At 42.4% G+C, this 20,511-nt stretch overlaps 1 long non-coding RNA gene across 1 annotated transcript; it reads right to left on the bottom strand.

Annotated features, from left to right (window-relative positions):
• Positions 1-12,139: 12,139 nt before the first annotated feature.
• Positions 12,140-18,325, bottom strand: LOC143963577 (uncharacterized). Its single transcript, XR_013271003.1, has 2 exons — positions 18,249-18,325; positions 12,140-12,468 (listed from the first exon to the last, which is right to left on the bottom strand). It is a non-coding gene; the product is annotated as an uncharacterized LOC143963577 (long non-coding RNA).
• Between the last annotated feature and the right edge of the window lie 2,186 nt (positions 18,326-20,511).

The raw sequence follows: 20,511 nt of genomic DNA, 5'->3' as shown, positions 1-20,511 counted from the left end.
TTGCGTGCTCGGATAAAGGGTCTGGTATGGATTTTTAGGGGGAACCCCACGTCAATTTTTTTTTAAATTTGATGCGGGGTTCCCCTGAATATCCATACCAGACCTGAAGAGTCTGGTTATGGATATTTAGGGGGAACCCCACGTCAAATTTTTTCTTAAATTTGAGGCAGGGTTCCCCTTAATATCCATACCAGACCTGAAGGGCCTGGTAATTGAATTTGGGGGACCCCCACGCTTTTTTTTAAATTTATTTATTTATTTTTTTATCAATGACTTTCAATGAGTGTTCTCTGTATTACGGAGCCGACAATTCATAATAGCTGCGAGTGATTTTAAAGGACTTTTTTTCCTGCATAAATGACACTTTGTGCAGGGACAGTTCTAAGCACGGGAAACATGCGCCCCTTCACAGGCATACTATAGACAACCCCCCCCCCCCCTACGAAATTTAAAGGAATATTACACTTTTATTGTTTCACTTTAAACATTATTAAAATCACTGCTCCCGAAAAAACGGCCGTTTTTAAAACTTTTTTTTGCATTGATACATGTCCCCTGGGGCAGGACCCGGGTCCCCAAACACTTTTTAGGACAGTAACTTGCAGAATCTTTTCTCTCTGTCAAATCTTTTTTCTCTGTCGAATATTTTCTCTATATAATCTTGGACTAATAGAGGTAAGGTTAAGCACATTCGACCACAGGTTCTATAGACACAGATTGTTGTCAGAGTCATGTCGAATCTCCTATTCTATATCGAACTGTTGTAACAATGAAAACGAAAATAAAGCATTTATTTATGTCGGATCTTTCGTTTTTCGGATTTTGTGCTTTCGTTATCGTTTGTCAAAACGAAAACGAAAATAGCTGAAATTCGGACGAAAATGCATTCGGACGAAAACGAATGCACATGTCTACAAGAAACCATCTCCTGCGTTCCTTTTTAAAGACTGGTTTGCTCACATCCGTTCTGGCTCCTTATCCTGTTTGCTGTTCCTCTACTTGGATCCCTGACTTCTGGCTTGGCTGATTACCCAATTTGGTTACTGAACTCTGGTCTGGCTGACTACTTGATCTGGTTACTGGGCTCTGGCTATGCTTTGACTACGCTTACTCTGTTTACCTTTTTATTTTTTATTAATAAACAAGAGTGATTTAATTGTACTTCTGTCTCGGTCTGGTTCATGGTTTCTGACAATTGCGTTCCCATTTAATACGTGATCCATGCTTAATGAGAACCCCTCTAAGGACCACTTTATGGGCTTCCCATAAATAGCTCGTGTCACAGTCCAGTTGATTATTCATTTGAAAATAAAAGTTTAGCTCCCTAGTCACATCTGCTAGCACCTTGGGGGTCTGCAAGAGGCCCTCATTAAGACGGCAAAAGCGGCGTTTGGGCGATGATGTCCCGGATAGTGTGTATGTAAAAAAAAAATAGGTGTGTGGTCAGATCATGTTATATTGCCTATCCACGAGTCACTCACAGTATGTAGTTAAGTGTGGGGGATCAAAAAATAGTCTATTCCGGTGTAACTTTTGTGGGGGAGTAGAGTAGAATGTGTAATCATGTTCTCCTGAGTCCTATAGATGCCTTACATTGGGCTCTGTGTAATGATTTAGCTATAAGTTTCAGGAGGCGGGTGGGATGGATGAGGTACCCGAAGAGGTATCCGTCGAGGGGATTAGGGGGGTATTAAAGTCCCAACCAAGGATCAATTGTCTCACTGTAAATCCCAGGAGCTTTTCTATCACACCATTGAGGAAAGTGTCTTGGCGTTCGTTGGGGGCATATATAGTTGCTAAGGTCACTTGAATTTCACCTAGGAGTCCCTTAAGGAAGACATAGCGTCCCACCGGGTCTATAAGAGAGTCCTGGCATTTCCATGGGAGTTTACTGGACAACAATATGGAGACCCCTTTTGACTTGGCTGTCGGGTTAGTAGAATGATATGCTAGAGGATAGAATCTATTTTTAAGGAATGGGAGTTTGTCGTTTTTAAAGTGAGTCTCTTGTATGAAAGTGATATCTGTATGTGATCGCTTTAGGTCATGGAGCAGCATGCGTCTTTTCTCGGGTGTGTTGAGACCTTTTGCATTAAGTGACATCACTTTAATGCGGTCCATTGCCATAGTGCGGCAAGGGGGGGGGGGGTAAGTTAGTAAGGGTGGAAGGGGAAGGAGTGGGAGGGTGGGGGAGGGAGGGTAGGAAGAAGGGTTTAGAGAAGAAGCAATTAAAGATTTGAGAAAAGGAGTTGTAAGGAGCAGGGCCTAATGCCCTAAATTCTTTTTATTTGTTTTGTCAGCATATAACCCCTAGGAGGCGATAAAGGCCCCCCCCAAGAGGATAAGCTATCCTATGTGGGAGAGATGTTGGACAAGGCCCAAAAGGTGAGGTCCCAGCCCTCCCACCCAACCCAGCAAAAAAAGAAAAAAGATAATAGTGCAAGTTTTGTCAACATGTAAGAAGAGAACAAAGGCAAACATTTGAACATAGTAATGCAAGTAACTGAGGGTCCACTCATAGTCTCCGTGTGTCTGGTGAGGTGCATTTCTTTGGTGCTCCTGGCAGTTAAATCCCGTGTAGGGGTCTGTAGTGACCCCCAAGTAGGTCACGACCCTGGGTAGGTAGTCATTTCCAAAATTGGGCACCTCGCAATGGTGTAGGGCTATGAATGGAGGCTCATTTCCCCCCTGTGTATGCATACAGTTTAGAACATACATTTTGTCATAAGCATGTCAACATATTAGTATGGCATATTAGTTATCCACTTTAAAACATCTGAGAGATGGGTGCACCCTCTCTCACCGTATGCAATTTCCCGCTCTCCCAGCAAGTCTGACAGTGAGCCGGCCCTCTCCCGGGTGACCATGACTGGTAGCAGTCACTGAGAGGGGGGCATCCTCTCCATCACCCTCTTGGGGCAACGTCAGTACCCCTCCAGACCCCCCGGTCTCTGGAAGTTAATTCCCCAACAGATTAAGTGTATACTAGTCCTGTCTCCTCCAGTGCGGTTCCAGCAGAGAGGGTGGTGTGGGGCACCTCATTCCGCCTCCCAGGAGGGTCACCCCACTCAGCATTCTCTGGTGTATGCAGTAGTCTACAGTTTAAGTCCCATTATTGTTAACATTTTGCATTGCTTAATGTGATAGGTAGCGTGGCAGTTCTGCAGGCAAAGTTCCATGTCTCAGAGTGTCTCTGGCAAGGTACCAGATGGAAAATTGAGGCATAAAAGACCTCCAAGATGGTTGCATGGGGTAGGGGGGAGTGGGGGTGTGATCTCTGTTGATTACAGTGGGCGATGGGATTCAGTGCCTGCGGGAGATGATCTGTGGTGTGTAGTCAGGGGCAGCCACCCGGTTACCAGCAACAGAGGGTGTCTCTCCAGGAGGGGGTTCTCAGTATTGGAGATTGTTCTAGCATCTCGCACGAAGGGTCAGCACATCAGCTAGGGTAGTATTCCAGTGGAAGGGGGGTCAAATGGGTCAGGGGATAACTGGATCAAGCGCAGTGTAAGTGATGGGTTTGGGCGGCCACAGAATCTTGGGAGGAGGGTCAGCCAATTCGGGGACCGCAATCGGCTCTGCACCTAAGGCAATGAGCCGGTAAGGAGTCCGGTGTGCGGAGGGTGAAAGATCTATGGTCTTTGCAAAAAGTCACTGACAGGGGGTATCCCCATCCATCCTTCTGGCAAGGTCCAGGAGCGGTCTTAGCAAGGCCTGGCTCTGCAGAGTGGCCCTTGAGAGATTTGGAAGGACTTTAACAGAAACCCCATCAAATTCCGGCTCTCCTGCATCCCATGCCTTGCGTATGATGTGTTCATTTTGGATATTGTGATGGAGCCTGCAGATCACATCACGGGGCCTCATGGGATTGGTCGGTCTGGGGCCCAGCGCCCTGTGGATCCAGTCCAGTTCCATATGGTCTGGCAGTTCGACCCCCGCTATGCTCCTGAAAATGGCAATAGCTGTGTCGGCCAGATCTTCCTCCTTGGGCAGGCCACGGAGCCGCAGGTTGTTTCTGCGACTCCGGTCCTCCATGTCCTCGAAGTGTAGCTGTTGGTTCACCAACGCCTCTACATGGGAGTTTGAGTTCTTCCAGCGCGGACACCTCGTGATGCAGTGAGGATAGCGAGGACTCTCCTTTGGTAAGCCTAGTGGAGAGTTTCACTGCGCTCAATTCCTTTCTGTGGGCCACCTCCACTTTCCTGATGAGGGCTTCTATGTCGGCTTTGGTTGAGAGCACCTGCAGAAGGGATCGCAGCACCGTGCCTGCCCGATAGGTCAGGGATGGGGAGTGTAATAGTCCCCCGGGGGCCGAGTGGAAGGCTGGTGGGATGCTGTGGTATGTATCGGAGCCTGAAGAAACCACGGGTGAAGCAGGCAAGTCATGGGAGGCCTGGCCCCTCGACAGGTTGACACTTGCGTCTGCTATCTTGAGCTCTGGTGAGTTCATTTGTGAGAGAGTTTAAATAAACACAGAATTTTGCTCTCTGAATGAACTGGAGGTGGAGGTTTTGCAAGTATATTGTTCCTTTTCGCCATTATCTTTTTCGAGGAGTACATAGTTTGCAATATCTAGCTGAAAAAGCCTGGGTGGATAGGAGACGGTCAGGAGCTCAGCAGACACACGTCTCTATCCGGCCATGTCCAGACCACACTCGGAAGGGGATTTCACATATAACTGCAAATATATGCAACCAATACCTCCTGTTTTTTTATGAATTTGTTAAACAAGTTTAGACTCTCAATGAATTTCTTTTTATGTATGTCTCCATTTGGAAACAATGTTAGAGTAGAGTTAGGGACCGTACTTTGCAGAGGAGCCTTGAATTGGCAGTGCGGCTTCACATATATTTGCAAATGTATCCAACGTAAACCAAACACAAACTGTTCAAACACTGTAAAAAAATATATATATATTTTGCTGACTGGCTGGTAAGTGTTCCGGTGGATTCTGTGTATTGTATTGTTCTGTGAACTGCCATGCTCAAGCACTGAATCACACTTTTGAGCATTAATTGCAATACAATATCACATGTTACATGTCACATGTTACATGCTTAGTGTGTTGCAGTGCCATTCATGGTCAATGGTACCTTAGCACATTAACCCAGCGCAATTCCAACACATACAGTGCCTTGAAAAAGTATACCCCTTGAAATTTTCCACATTTTGTCATGTTGCAACCAAAAACTTAAATGCATTTTATTGGGATTTTATGTGATCGACCAACACAAAGTGGCACAGAATTGTGAAGTGGAAGGAAAATGATAAATAGTTTTCAATTTGTTTTACAAATAAATATGTGAAAAGTGTGGGGGGGTACATTTGTATGGCGCCCCCCGGAGTCAATACTTTGTAGAACCCCCTTTCGCTGCAATTACAGCTGCAAGTCTTTTTGAGGATGTCTCTACCAGCTTTGCACATCTAGAGAGGACATTTGTGCCCATTGTTCTCTGCAGAATATCTCAAGCTCTGTCAGATTGGATGGAGAGCGTCTGTGAACAGCAATTCTCAAGTCTTGCCACAGATTCTCAATTGGATTTAGGTCTGGACTGTGACTGGGCCATTCTAACACATGAATATGCTTTGATCGAAACCATTCCATTGTAGCTCTGGTTGTATTTTTAGGGTCGTTGTCCTGCTGGAAGGTAAACTTCTGCCCAAGTCTTTTGCAGACTCTAACAGGTTTTCTTCTAAGATTGTCCTGTATTTGGCTCCATCCATCTTCTCATCAACTCTGACCAGCTTCCCTGTCCCTGCTGAAGAAAAGCATCCCTACAACAGGATGCTGCCACCACCATGTTTCACAGTGGGGATGGTGTGTTCAGGGTGATGTGCAGTGTTATTTTTCCGCCACACATAGCGTTTTGCTTTTAGGCCACAAACAGTGGCGGAATTATAGGGGTCGCCAAGATCGCTATGGCGACCGGGTCCCCTGTACTCTACCATAGGAGGGGAGGCTGAGAGGAGCTCCCCGATCATCAGCCGAACTGAAATCGGCTCTGTGCGGGAGCTCCTCACATTAGCCTAAGTGAAAGCACAGTGTGTGCTCTTTGTCTCCCCCTAGAGTGCAGTACCCGGCAGGAAGAGCCAAGGTAAATTTCTGCCGTTTTTTTTTAAATAAGACTATCTACTGTATTTGTGTTTGTATGTGTGTGTGTGTGAGCATGCTTGTATGTTTGTGAGCATGCTTGTATGTGCGTGTGTGTGAGCATGCTTGTATGTGCGTGTGTGTGAGCATGCTTGTATGTGTGTGAGCATGCATGCATGGATGTGTGTGTGTGAGCATGCTTGTGTGTGTGTGTGCATGCTTGTGTGTGTGTGTGTGTGTGAGCATGCTTGTGTGTGTGTGTGAGCATGCTTGTATGTGTGTGTGTGAACATGCTTGTATGTGCGTTTGAGCATGCTTGTATGTGTGTGTGTGTGTGAGCATGCTTGTATGTGCGTGTGTGAACATGCTTGTATGTGCGTTTGAGCATGCTTGTATGTGTGTGTGTGTGTGAGCATGATTGTATGTGCGTGTGTGTGTGAGCATGCTTGTATGTGCGTGTGAGCATGCTTGTGTGTGTGTGTGTGTGTGTGTGAGCATGCTTGTGTGTGTGTGTGTGTGTGTGTGTGTGTGTGTGTGTGTGTGTGAGCATACTTGTATGTGCGTGTGTGTGAGCATGCTTGTATGTGCATGTGTGTGAGCATGCTTGTATGTGTGTGTGTGAGCATGCTTGTATGTGTGTGAGCATGCATGCATGGATGTGTGTGTGTGAGCATGCTTGTGTGTGTGTGTGTGAGCATGCTTGTGTGTGTGTGTGTGTGAGCATGCTTGTGTGTGTGTGTGTGTGTGTGAGCATGCTTGTGTGTGTGTGTGTGTGTGAGCATGCTTGTATGTGCGTGTGTGTGTGAGCATGCTTGTGTGTGTGTGTGAGCATGCTTGTGTGTGTAAGCATGCTTGTATGTGTGTGTGTGAGCATGCTTGTATGTGTGTGTGTGAGCATGCTTGTATGTGTGTGTGTGTGTGTGTGTGTGTTAGCATGCTTGTATGTGCATGTGTGTGTGTGAGCATGCTTGTATGTGCATGTGTGTGTGTGAGCATGCTTGTATGTGTGTGTGTGTGTGTGTGTGTGTGTGTGTGTGTGTGTGTGTATGTGTGTGTGTGTGTATGTGTGTGTGTGTGTGTGTGTGTGTGTGTGTGTGTGTGTGTGTGTGTGTGTGTGTGTGTGTGTGTATGTGTGTGTGTGTGTGTGTGTGTGTGTGTGTGTGTGTGTGTGTGTGTGTGTGTGTGTGTGTGTGTGTGAGCATGCTTGTGTGTGTGTGTGTGTGTGAGCATGCTTGTATGTGCGTGTGTGTGTGAGCATGCTTGTGTGTGTGTGTGAGCATGCTTGTGTGTGTGTGCAGGGCTGGTGCAAGGAATTTTGACACCCTAGGCGAAACCTCATTTTGGTGCCCCCTGGCTCGACCTCCAACCCCACCCCTTTGCCCTACAGTGGCTATGGCTGGCGGCTGCAGATGGCTGTTCTGTGGGTAGGTACAACTGGTGGGTATCCCTGGTGGTTGCTCTCTCAGGAGAGGGAGGAGGAGGAGGAGAGGGGCAGGGTGGATAGGGGGAGGAGGAGAAGGAGAGGAGGAGAGGGAGGAAGAGGAGGAAACGGGAGAGGGGGGAGGAGGATGAAGAGAGGGGGGAGGAGGAGAAGATGGAGGAGGAGTGGGGAGAGGAGGAGAGGGATGAGGAGTGTGGGGGAGGAGGAGGGAAGAGGAGGAGGAGTTGAGTGGTTTTAGGAGAGGAGGAGGGGAGAGAAGGAGGGGAGAGAAGAGGAGGAGGTGGAAGAGAGGGGGCAGAGGGGAGGAGAAGTGGGGGAAGACAGGAGGAGAGGGGGTAGGAGGAGAAGAGGAGGAAGGGGAATAGAGGGGAAGGGGAGAAGGAGGAGAGGGGGAGGATTGGAAGGGAGGATTGGGAGGGAGGAGGAGTGTGGGGGAGGAGAGGTGCTAGAAGAGGAAGAGGAGAGGGGGAGGAGGAGGAGGAGGAGAGGGGGGGATTGGGAGGGAGGAGGAGAGGGATGAGGAGTGTGAGGGAGGAGGAGAGGGGGGAAAGGATGAGGAGAGGAGGGGAGAAGAGGTGTTAGGAGAGCAGGAGGAGGAGAGGGATGAGGAGTGTGAGGGAGGAGGAGAGGGGGGAGGTGTGTGGAGAGGGGGGAAAGGATGAGGAGAGAAGGGGGAGAAGAGGTGTTAGGAAAGGAGGAGGAGAGGGACTCTTACATTCAGGCCATGTGCTGGGACAATCATGACATCACACATGTGAGGAGTCTGAGGACAGATGCATACATACACACTATACAGTGTAGTTGAAGTTCACTCACTTGGGTTCTGCTCTGCAGACTGCCTCCGATGAATCTGTCCAGAACAAACCCCGCCTCCAAGCCTCCAGATATCACCACTGACCAGGCACTGACTACTCCGATCGGCTGTAGCATGTCTGCATGTGAGTGACACCTTCCGCTGTATAGGAGAGGTGATAGAACACCGGGAGGGAGAGCTGGCCTCTGCAAGTGACACAGGGGTCAGGGGTCACATGATTAGACTCGGATACAAATCTCAGTCACTGAAATTCAGTGACTGAATCATGTATGGGCAGAGCTGGCAGGACTGAAAGAGACCAGAGACACAGGTCACTGGTGTAACCATAGTGGCGCGCAGCAGCAGGGGAAATGTTTGTTTTCATTCTGTCGGCAGACTCAGGACACGTCCCCCAGTGCTGCGCTGCGCCTCTAATGATACTACAGGTGGACGGAGCGCCTGCCTGAGTACATCTGACATTCTGCAGGGGCGCCGGGCGGCATCCCCTGCATTATACAGCACCGCACCTCCACCGAACACTTACATAACACGGAGACTGGTGGGGAACAGGGATTAGAGAAACCAGCAGCCAGGCGCCCTAGGCGATTGCCTAATTCGCCTAGTGGTAGCACCGGCCCTGTGTGTGTGTGTGTGTGTGTGTGTGTGTGTGTGAGAGCATGCTTGTATGTGTGTGTGTGAGCATGCTTGTGTGTGTGTGTGTGTGTGTGTGTGAGCATGCTTGTATGTGCATGTGTGTGTGTGAGCATGCTTGTATGTGCATGTGTGTGTGTGAGCATGCTTGTATGTGCATGTGTGTGTGTGAGCATGCTTGTATGTGTGTGTGTGTGAGCATGCTTGTATGTGCGTGTGTGAGCATGCTTGTATGTGCGTGTGTGAGCATGCATGTGTGTGTGTGTGTGTTCATATATGTATGTGTATGTATACATGTGTGTGCGTATACATGTGTGTGCGCATGTATGTGAGTGTGCATGTATGCATATGTATGTATGTGCATGTGTTTATCAGTGGCAGTGCATCCAAAAGGGTGCACAGGTTCCACCCTCTCTATGACCAATGGATAAATTCATGCATAGCATAGCATGAATCTATCCATGGCCACCGCTGCCACCCCCATATTTAGGTGTCTGATGGATTGAACAGAGCACCGTGAGATGTTCAAACCTTGGCATATTTTTTATAACCTAACCCTGCTTTACACTTCTCCACAACTTTATCCCTGACCTGTCTGGTATGTTCCTTGGCCTTCATGATGCTATTTGTTGCTGCCTCATCGGTGCCCATCAGTGTCGCCTCGTCAGTGCCCATCAGTGTCGCCTCGTCAGTGCCCATCAGTGTCGCCTCGTCAGTGCCCATCAATGCGCCTCATCCATGCACATCAGTGCAGCCTCATCAGAGCTCATCAGTGCAGCCTCATCAGAGCTCATCAGTGCAGCCTCATCAGTGCCCATCAGTGCAGCTTCATCAGTGCCCATCAGTGCAGCCTCATCATTGCCCATCAGTGCAGCCTCATCATTGCCCATCAGTGCAGCCTCATCAGCGCCGATCAGTGAAGGAGAAAAATTACTTATTTACAAAATTTTATAGCAGAAACTAAGAAACCAGTGGAATTTCTTCACTGGGGAGATCTGCACAGATAATCAGTGAAAAATTGAGTAAGCTGCGCTAAATTATAAACCCACATAAAATTCAATGAAATAAAAAACATTAGACAAAATTTCAATAATAATGTGCAAAATTATGCCCATTACCCCCAGTCCCAAAGAATAAGGGTTATAGGATAATTGATCACAGTGAACAACGGAAAAAGAAAAGAGTGCCCTGATTTTCAGTGGAGCCCCAACAGTGCCCAGCAGTGATGCCAGTCAGTGTTGTCTTTCAGTGCCTGTTAATGAGTGCCACCCATTAGTGCTGCCAATCAGTGCCCATCAGTGCAGCCTCATCAGTGCCTATCAGTGCTGCCTCATCAATGCCCAACAGTGCAGCCTCATCAGTGCAGCCTTATCAGTGTCCATCAGTGCCACCTCATCAGTGCACATCAGTGCAGCCTCATCAGCGCCCATCAGTGAAGGAGAAAAGTCACTTATTTACAACATTTTATAGCAGAAACTAAGAAACCAGTTGAATTTCTTCACAGGGGAGATCTGCACAGATAATCAGTGCCCTGGTTTTTTTTTCGGATGATGGATTGAACAGAGCTTCGTGAGATGTTCAAAGGTTGGGATTTTTTTTATAACCTAACCCTGCTTTATATTTCTCCACAACTTTATCCCTGACCTGTCTGGTGTGTCCCTTGGCCTTCATGATGCTGTTTGTTGCCTCATCAGTGCCGCCTCATCAGTGCCCATCAGTGCCGCCTTATCAGTGGACATCAGTGCAGCCTCATCAGTGTCCATCAGTGCCGCCTCATCAGTGCCACCTCATCAGTACCCATCAGTGCCGCCTCATCAGTGTCCATCAGTGCCGCCTTATCAGTGGCCATCAGTGCCGCCTCATTAGTGTCCATCAGTGCCACCTTATCCATGGCCATCTGTGCAGCCTCATCACTGCCCATGAGTGCAGCCTCATCAGTGCCCATCAGTGAAGGAGAAAAATCTGTTACTTACAAAATTTTATAGCAGAAACTAAGAAACTTTTTTTTCAGACGTTTTTGTTTTTTTTCTAACAAAATAAAAACCCCAGTGGTGATTAAATACCACCAAAAGAAAGCTCTATCTGTCTCAAAAATATATAATATATGAAAAAAAATGTCATTTGGGTACAGTGTTGCATGGCCGCGCATTTGTCATTCAAAGTGTGACAGCGCTGAAAGCTGAAAATTGGCCTGGGGCAGGAAAGGGGGTGAAAGTGCCCGGTAGGCAAGGGGTTAAAGCTCTAGGCCTTGAGATTGAAACAAAATCTGACTGTGCAGACAATACACGGCTATGATGACACACATTGCAGTTTGATCCCCTGAATCGGCCTCTGTCTATTCTTCTGATGAAAGGACGGCGCTTTCAGCTTATGTGAAAAGATTTGCCATTATCCATTACAAGAGGCACCGAATCTCATAATCAGAAAACAAAAAAAAAATGAAAAATGAAACAAAGCAAATCCCTCTATAGTGTGTACTTGCCTCAATCCTAAGCACTAAGTGTAATTTCTCTCTGCTATCTCCTTCCTCTGCCTTCGGCTAGACGTGTGTGGTTCATTTCGGTCTGAATTGAAATTCAGACAAATTTTTCATTGTTTCGAAATTCCAATGTATCCGAATTTCCGAATTATAATAGTAACGAATTTAAACAAATTTGAAATAATGAATCAAAATTTCAGACGAAATTCGAATTCGTAGAGTTCCCAAATCGAATTTGAATTTCCAAAGAAAAGAAAATAGAATAGAAAATAAACTAATAGAATAGAAAATAATATCAATAGAAAGATAAAAATAAGTGAATATAATATAATAGTAAAACAAACGGAATAGAAAAAATAGACTGTAAAAAAAAAGGATGGATCAGAAAATAAAAAGAATAGAGTAACACAGAACAAAATAAAATAGAAAATAAAAGAACAGAATAAAATAGAATAGAAAATAAAGGCATAGAATAGAAAACAATATCATAGAATAGAAAAAAAATGTGAATATAATTTAATAGTAAAACAGAACAGAATAGAAAATAAAAAAACAGAAAAAAATAGAATTAAAAAAATACACTATATAAAAAAAGGATGGAACAGAAAATAAAAAGAATAGAGTAACACAGAACAAAATAAAATCGAAAATTGTCAGATACCATGAATCAGACCGAGACAGAAGTATAATTAAATCACACTTGTTTATTAAATAAAAAGGTAAATAGAAAAAGCGGAGTCAGAGCATAGCCAGAGTTCAGTAACCGGATTGAGTAGTCAGCCAGTCCAGAGTTCAATAACCAGATCGGGTAATCAGCCAGGCCAGAAGTCAGGGATCCAAGTAGAGCAACAGCAAGCAGGATAAGGAGCCAGAAGGGATGTCAGCAATCAAGTCTTGAACAGAACAGCAGGAGATGGTTTCTTGTGATGTGACCAAGGCGAAGGCAGAGGTGAAGTGAGCTGGACAGCTTTAAGTAGGCAGGTCAGACGAGCTGGATAAGGAACAGCTGGTAACTGTGGATAGAGATGGGAGCTGGCAATTAGCTGACAGCTGAGCAGCCAGCCCAGAGAAGGAAGGGCTAAGCCAGCCCTGACAAAAATACAAGAACGGAATAAAATAGAATAGAAAATAAACAAATAGAATAGAAAACAATATCATAGAATAGAAAAAAAATTTGAATATAATATAATAGTAAAACAGAACAGAATAGAAAATAAAAAAACTGAAAAAAAATAGAATGACAAAAATAGACTATAAAAAAAAAGGATGGAACAGAAAATAAAAAGAATAGAGTAACACAGAACAAAATAAAATAGAAAATAAAAGAACGGAATAAAATAGAATAGAAAATAAACAAATAGAATAGAAAACAATTTCATAGAATAGAAAAAACACGTGACTATAATATAATATAATAGTAAAACAGAACAGAATAGAAAATAGAATGAAAAAAAAAAGAATAAAAAAATAAAAGAATGGAACAGAAAATAAAAAGAATATAGTAACACAGAACAAAATAAAATATAAAATAAAAGAACAGAATAAAATACAATATAAAATGAAGAAATAGAATAGAATAAAAAATAGAACAGAATAGAAAAACTATAACCATCTTCCGACATTCAAATTTTGAATAGAAAAAAATTCTAATTTGAATCGAATAGAAAAGAAAAGAATATAAAATAAGATAATAGAATAGAAAATAATAGAACAGAATAGAACAAACCATAGAAAGAATTTAACAATATAACCAGTTTCCAAAATTCGAATAAAGTAGAAAGACTATAAACATCTTCCGAAATTCGAATTTTGAATAGAATAAATTAAAATTCAGATAGAATAGAAAATGATTTAATATAATAGGAAACAATAGAATATAAAAGAAAATAATAAAATAGAAAATAAAAGAATAGAATAGAAAAAGCTATATTCAGAGGAGCAATGAAGGTGGGACTTTACATTAAGTGCGTGAGTGCCATAAGATCAAATTTGGTGAACAATTGGGAAAATTTTTTATTAATTGGTTCATAAAATTAATCAATATAATTACAGTATACATTTACTATTATCGATTCCATATTCAAGGATATTGAGTACAATCAAGTGAAAATGATAAACGTTTATACAGAGTAGTATAAACACAAGAAAATTTTCCACTATACACCAAATTATATTCATAAAAAACCATAGATTTAAGGTAGTGCTTGCCCGACAAATGACTCAGATATCCAATTGAAAAGAATGTTGATAGAATATATATAAAAAAGTTGGTCATTATTGAAGATAAATACGACAGTTGATAGCTCTACGCGTTTCGTGGCTGAGGTACCGCTCGTCAGGAGCAAGCGCGTGTCTTCTCTAAAGATAAAAACATGAAAAATAGAGTAGAAATAGTCTGTTATTAGCAGACTAACAATAAAGGTGGGGCAATGAGAAAAGAACCCACCCGGAGTACCTTCTTACGTAAAATGGTGAAGCATGGCAGTAGCCGGATGTCGGTCACCGCCAGCCCCTTAGGGGCACCATCCCCGGGAGCCGAGGCGGACAAATCAGCAGAGGCAACCCACACGGCACCATCCGGCCAGCACAGACCCTCGAGGCAAATCTGCATGTAAAGTGAAAGGTTAAACAACCCTGAAAAAACAATAAGTGTCCTCAAGAAATGAACTGTAGTGATTGTGTGAAGAGGAGGCAGTGTGTGTGGATTAGAAGGGAGAAGTTGAATAGAAAAGTTTTTGATTTGAAGAGAGTGCAACCATGAATGAAATTCCCAAGAGTAAAAGCAACAAGATTGCTAAATATAAAGAAAAGAACCAAACACAACTATGGCACAATAAGTGCAGGTATAAGAGAATAAAAAGAGAAAAGAAGTGAAGAAAGGGAGATTTAAAATAGTGAGCAGCACCTGGTAAAGTGAGTGATCCTAAAAAGAAAGGAAAGTCAACGTCCAATTTAAAAGACGTCCGGTGTGTTGGGAGCCTCGAGAGCCGGCACAGCCGAAATGATGCCCTTATAGGCGCCCCCACAAAGACCGCCCACCAACGTCACGCCGCACACGGGGGGGGGGGGGAGAGCGGTCTTTGTGGGGGCGCCTATAAGGGCATAATTTCGGCTGTGCCGGCTCTCGAGGCTCCCAACACACCGGACGTCTTTTAAATTGGACGTTGACTTTCCTTTCTTTTTAGGATCACTCACTTTACCAGGTGCTGCTCACTATTTTAAATCTCCCTTTCTTCACTTCTTTTCTCTTTTTATTCTCTTATACCTGCACTTATTGTGCCATAGTTGTGTTTGGTTCTTTTCTTTATATTTAGCAATCTTGTTGCTTTTACTCTTGGGAATTTCATTCATGGTTGCACTCTCTTCAAATCAAAAACTTTTCTATTCAACTTCTCCCTTCTAATCCACACACACTGCCTCCTCTTCACACAATCACTACAGTTCATTTCTTGAGGACACTTATTGTTTTTTCAGGGTTGTTTAACCTTTCACTTTACATGCAGATTTGCCTCGAGGGTCTGTGCTGGCCGGATGGTGCCGTGTGGGTTGCCTCTGCTGATTTGTCTGCCTCGGCTCCCGGGGATGGTGCCCCTAAGGGGCTGGCGGTGACCGACATCCGGCTACTGCCATGCTTCACCATTTTACGTAAGAAGGTACTCCGGGTGGGTTCTTTTCTCATTGCCCCACCTTTATTGTTAGTCTGCTAATAACAGACTATTTCTACTCTATTTTTCATGTTTTTATCTTTAGAGAAGACACGCGCTTGCTCCTGACGAGCGGTACCTCAGCCACGAAGCGCGTAGAGCTATCAACTGTCGTGTTTATCTTCAATTATGACCAACTTTTTTATATATATTCTATCAACATTCTTTTCAATTGGATATCTGAGTCATTTGTCGGGCAAGGACTACCTTAAATCTATGGTTTTTTATGAATATAATTTGGTGTACGGTGGAAAATTTTCTTGTGTTCATACTACTCTGTATAAACATTTATCATTTTCACTTGATTGTACTCAATATCCTTGAATAAAGAATGGATAATAGTAAATGTATACTGTAATTATATTGATTAATTTTATGAACCAATTAATAAAAAAATTTCCCAATTGTTCACCAAATTTGATCTTATGGCACTCACGCACTTCATGTAAAGTCCCACCTTCATTGCTCCTCTGAATATATCTTTACAGGGATGGAAACATAGGATTTTACTGAACCTTTGTTTCATTCAAAGTCCCATAGGATGGCAATGTCCCCAATTTTTCTTTTTTTTAGAATAGAAAAAGCAATAGAATAGAATGGAATTAAAAGCATATAACCATCTACCAAAATTCAAATTTCGAATAGAATGAATTGGATTTAGAGTGGAATTAGATTCGAATTCGAATGCAATTCGAAAAATTTAAATCAATACGAATTTGAATAGATGAAATGAATTCCAAAAACAAATTAAATTAATTTAACTACATGAATATGTAAATAGCTGTCAGGGCTGGCTCAGCCCTTCCTTTTCTTGGCTGGCTGCTCAGCTGTCGGCTAATTGCCAGCTCTCATCTCTCTCCACAGTTATCAGCTGTTCCCGATCATGCTCGTCTGATCCGCCTACTTAAAGCCATCCAGCTCACTTCACCTCTGCCTTCGCCTTGGTCGCATCACAAGAAACCATCTCCTGTGGTTCTGTTTAAAAACTGGCTTGCTGACATCCCTTCTGACTCCTTATCCTGCTTGCTGTTGCTCTACTTGGATCCCTGACTTCTGGCCTGGCTGATTACCCAATCTGGTTATTGAACTCTGGCCTGGCTGACTACTCAATCCGGTTACTGGACTCTGGCTATGCTCTGACTCCGCTTTTTCTATTTACCTTTTTATTTGTATTAATAAACAAGTGTATTTTAATTGTACTTCTGTCTCAGTCTGATTCATTAATGCACATGAGGGAAAAACTAGGGGACATGGGGGACAAGGGGACTTTATATGAAATACAACACTCAGGGTAGGCTGAGACATTAATTATAGTATAAATGATGTTCTGAGGTGACAATAATGGGCATAAAGCAATAAATAATCAAATGTTTAATTGAAATCAGTAGGTAAGATATAAAATAAGAGATAATTAATACAAATACAATATATTAATACATAATTAATTAAATCAATAATATAAGTAAATAAAATATTATTAGTATAATATCTCATAATATAATTTTATATCATACAATATATCATAATAAAAATAGATATAGTAACATAATAAATGATGTATCACATAGTAAAAATAAATAGCAGCAGTACACCCAAAATAGACACCACCATGATGAACATATTGTAATAAAAAATCAATGTCTCCGCCCTTTTAATAGAGCCCATGGTATAAACTATGGATACTGTGATGTAGCAGCAAGGGTAAAAGCTCGACGCGTTTCGTGGACTTATATCCACTCATCAGGAGCAGCTGGTTGGGAATATCTACAATGAATTATATGCAAAAAGTTAATAATAGTTTAAAATTGGTTGATACAGGAAAGAGAGGGAGCAACACCTATGGTCCTAGCCCTCTGCTGCTATTTATTTTAACTATGTGATACATCATTTATTATGTTACTATATTTATTTTTATTATGATATATTGTATGATATAAAATTATATTATGAGATATTATACTAATCATATTTTATTTACTTATATTACTGATTTAATTAATTATGTATTAATATATTGTATTTGTATTAATTATCTCTTATTTTATATCTTACCTACTGATTTCAATTAAACATTCGATTATTTATTGCTTTATGCCCATTATTGTCACCTCAGAACATCATTTATACTATAATTAATGTCTCAGCCTACCCTGAGTGTTGTATTTCATATAAAGTCCCCTTGTCCCCCATGACCCCTAGTTTTTCCCTCATGTGCATTAATAGATTAGGGATGGAGACCTTTGTACGGGATATCCAAGGTCTCATATAAAGTCCCAACATTTTTCTCCTTTTATCTCAGTCTGATTCATGGTTTCTGACAATAGCGAATCCAAAAAAAAAAAAAAAATCTGCACATGTCTACATGACCCGTTTCTTACAGTCTAACTCGACACCAGACAATCCTGGGAAATAAACCCACCCCCCAGCACATAACAGGTGATTGATTGCCTCAGCTGTACACGAGCTTGAGCTGTACACTGAGTTTGAGCTGGAGGAACTTGAATGGACTGCACAGAGTCCTGATCTCAACCCGATAGAACACCTTTGGGATGAATTAGAGCAGAGACTGTGAGCCAGGCCTTCTCATCCAACATCAGTGCCTGACCTCACAAATGCGCTTCTGGAAGAATGGTCAAACATTCCCATAGACACACTCCTAAACCTTGTGGACGGCCTTCCCAGAAGAGTTGAAGCTGTTATAGCTGCAAAGGGTGGGCCAACTCAATATTGAACCCTACGGACTAAGACTGGGATGCCATTAAAGTTCATGAGCGTGTAAAGGCAGGTGTCAAAATACTTTTGGCAATATAGTGTAGACTTAATGGTAAAACCTGGTTACTTTTGCGTTCATTTTTTATTCTGATTATTTTTTAATCCTTCAATCTCAGCTGGTTTAGCAGATTAGATGGAAGAAGATAGGTAACCTGTGAAGTGTTGTATTCCTGATTTGAGACACATAGGGCTCAATTCACTAAATTATAATGGTCATTATTTGTCAGAACAACTATTTTTTTTTTTATGTCAGCAGAAAATAGCAATGATATGACTGAAAATAGCCATAGTAATGACAGAACACATACATTGCTTACCAGCTAGTGGATTGAAGCAATACTGTAGAGAGAGATCTCAGCTTCAAATTGCTAAAAAATACATCTGGAAGGACATCTAGTGGACAAATAAAGAAAAGACAAGTTATTAATATTTCATGTCTTACATATGGAAGTGTACTGCTACATGCAAAGACTTTCAATGTGACTGTGTGATCACAGATGTTTGTTACATTGTTACATATCAGCCATAAAAAAAAAACACATGTCCATCTAGTACAACTAATAGAAAAATAAATATAAATATAAAACCTCCATATACAGAATTTTATACCCACTGTTTATTTCGAAGAAAGCAAAAAAAACAAACAAACAATAAAGCTAGCTCCAGTAGGGAAAAAAATCCTTCCTTATCCTTCAGGAGGCTATTGGATATTCCCTGGATCAACTACCCCAGTATTATTACCTAGAAATTTTAGTATTTATATCCCCCCTTATGTATTTATACATGGATATCATATCCCCCCCTTATGTATTTTTATACGTGGAGATCATATCCCCCCCTATGTATTTATACAGGGTGATCATATCCCCCCTTATGTATTTATACATGGATATCATATCCCCCTTTATGTATTTATACATGGTGATTATATCCCCCCCTTATGTATTTATACATGGTGATCATATCCCCTTTATGTATTTATACATGGAGATGGTATCCCCCCCTTATGTATTTATACATGGATATCGTATCCCCCTTTATGTATTTATACATGGTGATCATATCCCCCCCCCCCCCTTATGTATTTATACATGGATATCGTATCCCCCTTATGTATTTATATATTTGCATGGACACAAATTAGCATGATGTGGACATTTTGCAGGTTTCCAGGGAAAATGACACTTGTTTATATGACTGTTAAGCAGTAAACATCTGGGGATGAATTTGGAAGACCTGTCCCATCGCCAAGACCCTATGCACCTCTGTAGCAACAGAACTCTACTAATAGTGATCTATTTCTGATTATTACCAACAAGCATTACATCATTGCAGCTGATGGAGAAGTGCTAGTACATTGACTTCTTCTGTAAACACAATTACATTACATTGTATTGCACTTCCCTGTTGTAGAGCGCTTGATAGAATGCTATGTAGTAGGATTCCAAGCCCAGTAGTTGCTAGTGTTAGTGCTGGACCTCAGCTGGACCTCTGTGGTCCCCGATAGCCAGCAGTTTGGGGATCTGCCAGAACTGCTGAGCCTTAGTGCTGTTTTATAACAGTGCTGAGAAAAACAGCAGCTATAACAGCACCATTTTGAAACTGCAGCTAGTACACAAGGGGTGCTAATGCACTTGTGTCAATGGCTCTTCAACTTTATGGTCAGTCAACAGCAATAGGGGGTTATAGCTAGGGGCCTTGTCACCTGCTCAACCTAAGAAACTAAGCTAAGAATTATAGTATAAAAGGTGGTGCTGCGCTGTCAAATAATAATGTGAGCCCCTGATAAAGTCACGTGGGCCTGACGATATGCGTCGGGACTAAGCGACAGGCTACCGGAAGTGACGCGGGAGTAGGAGCTCGCCACTCATGGAGTTTATGTTTTTATTTGCTCTCTGAAAAGTGAGTAACTTATCAGCTGTTTTTATAATAATAAATTGGTTAAACGTTATCACTCTATTGCATTCTTTCTCATGCAACGCAATTGAGTAGACTATTGGGGTGGGATCCCCAGGGAGCATCATTCACCATGAAGACCTACAAGCTGGATAAACTTCTGTAGGACCCTTTGAAATAAATGGAGACGCATGGATCCCAAATAGAGAGCCATCCATCCTATGCTGTTACCTTACAGCAGTGAGGTGAGAGGCTTGAGAGCACAGAGGTGTCACCACAACGGGAAGGAAAAGGCACCAGTCACTTTATTCACTATTACTAACTGAGGAAGGAAATCACTCATTGCCCTTTATTCATCAGACCTATAGAGTTTGTCTTTTGGACGTTTATTTTATTGATGTTTTCATTTATTATTTATATCACATTAGCCACTGCACTTTCATGATGTTGGCGGATTTTTTATTTGTATATTAAGTACGGCACTTGACAAATTTATTATCATTGCTATATTTGCACTTGTTCATATTTATTTCACCATTGATCATATTACTTGATCACATTATTATTTGACAGCACAGCACCACCTTTACACTATATTCACCTCATTAGCTACAGATCAGCTTACCGGCATCTGCAGCAGTCAGCATTCTTCCACTTAAAGCGGAGGTCCACCCTAAAATGGAC

The sequence above is a fragment of the Lithobates pipiens genome, unplaced genomic scaffold, assembly GCF_037356315.1.
Source record: "Lithobates pipiens isolate NorthernLeopardFrog02 unplaced genomic scaffold, aLitPip1_a1.2 Scaffold_8, whole genome shotgun sequence".
Lineage (NCBI taxonomy): Eukaryota > Metazoa > Chordata > Amphibia > Anura > Ranidae > Lithobates > Lithobates pipiens.
This window is presented reverse-complemented; position numbering and strand designations above follow the sequence as displayed.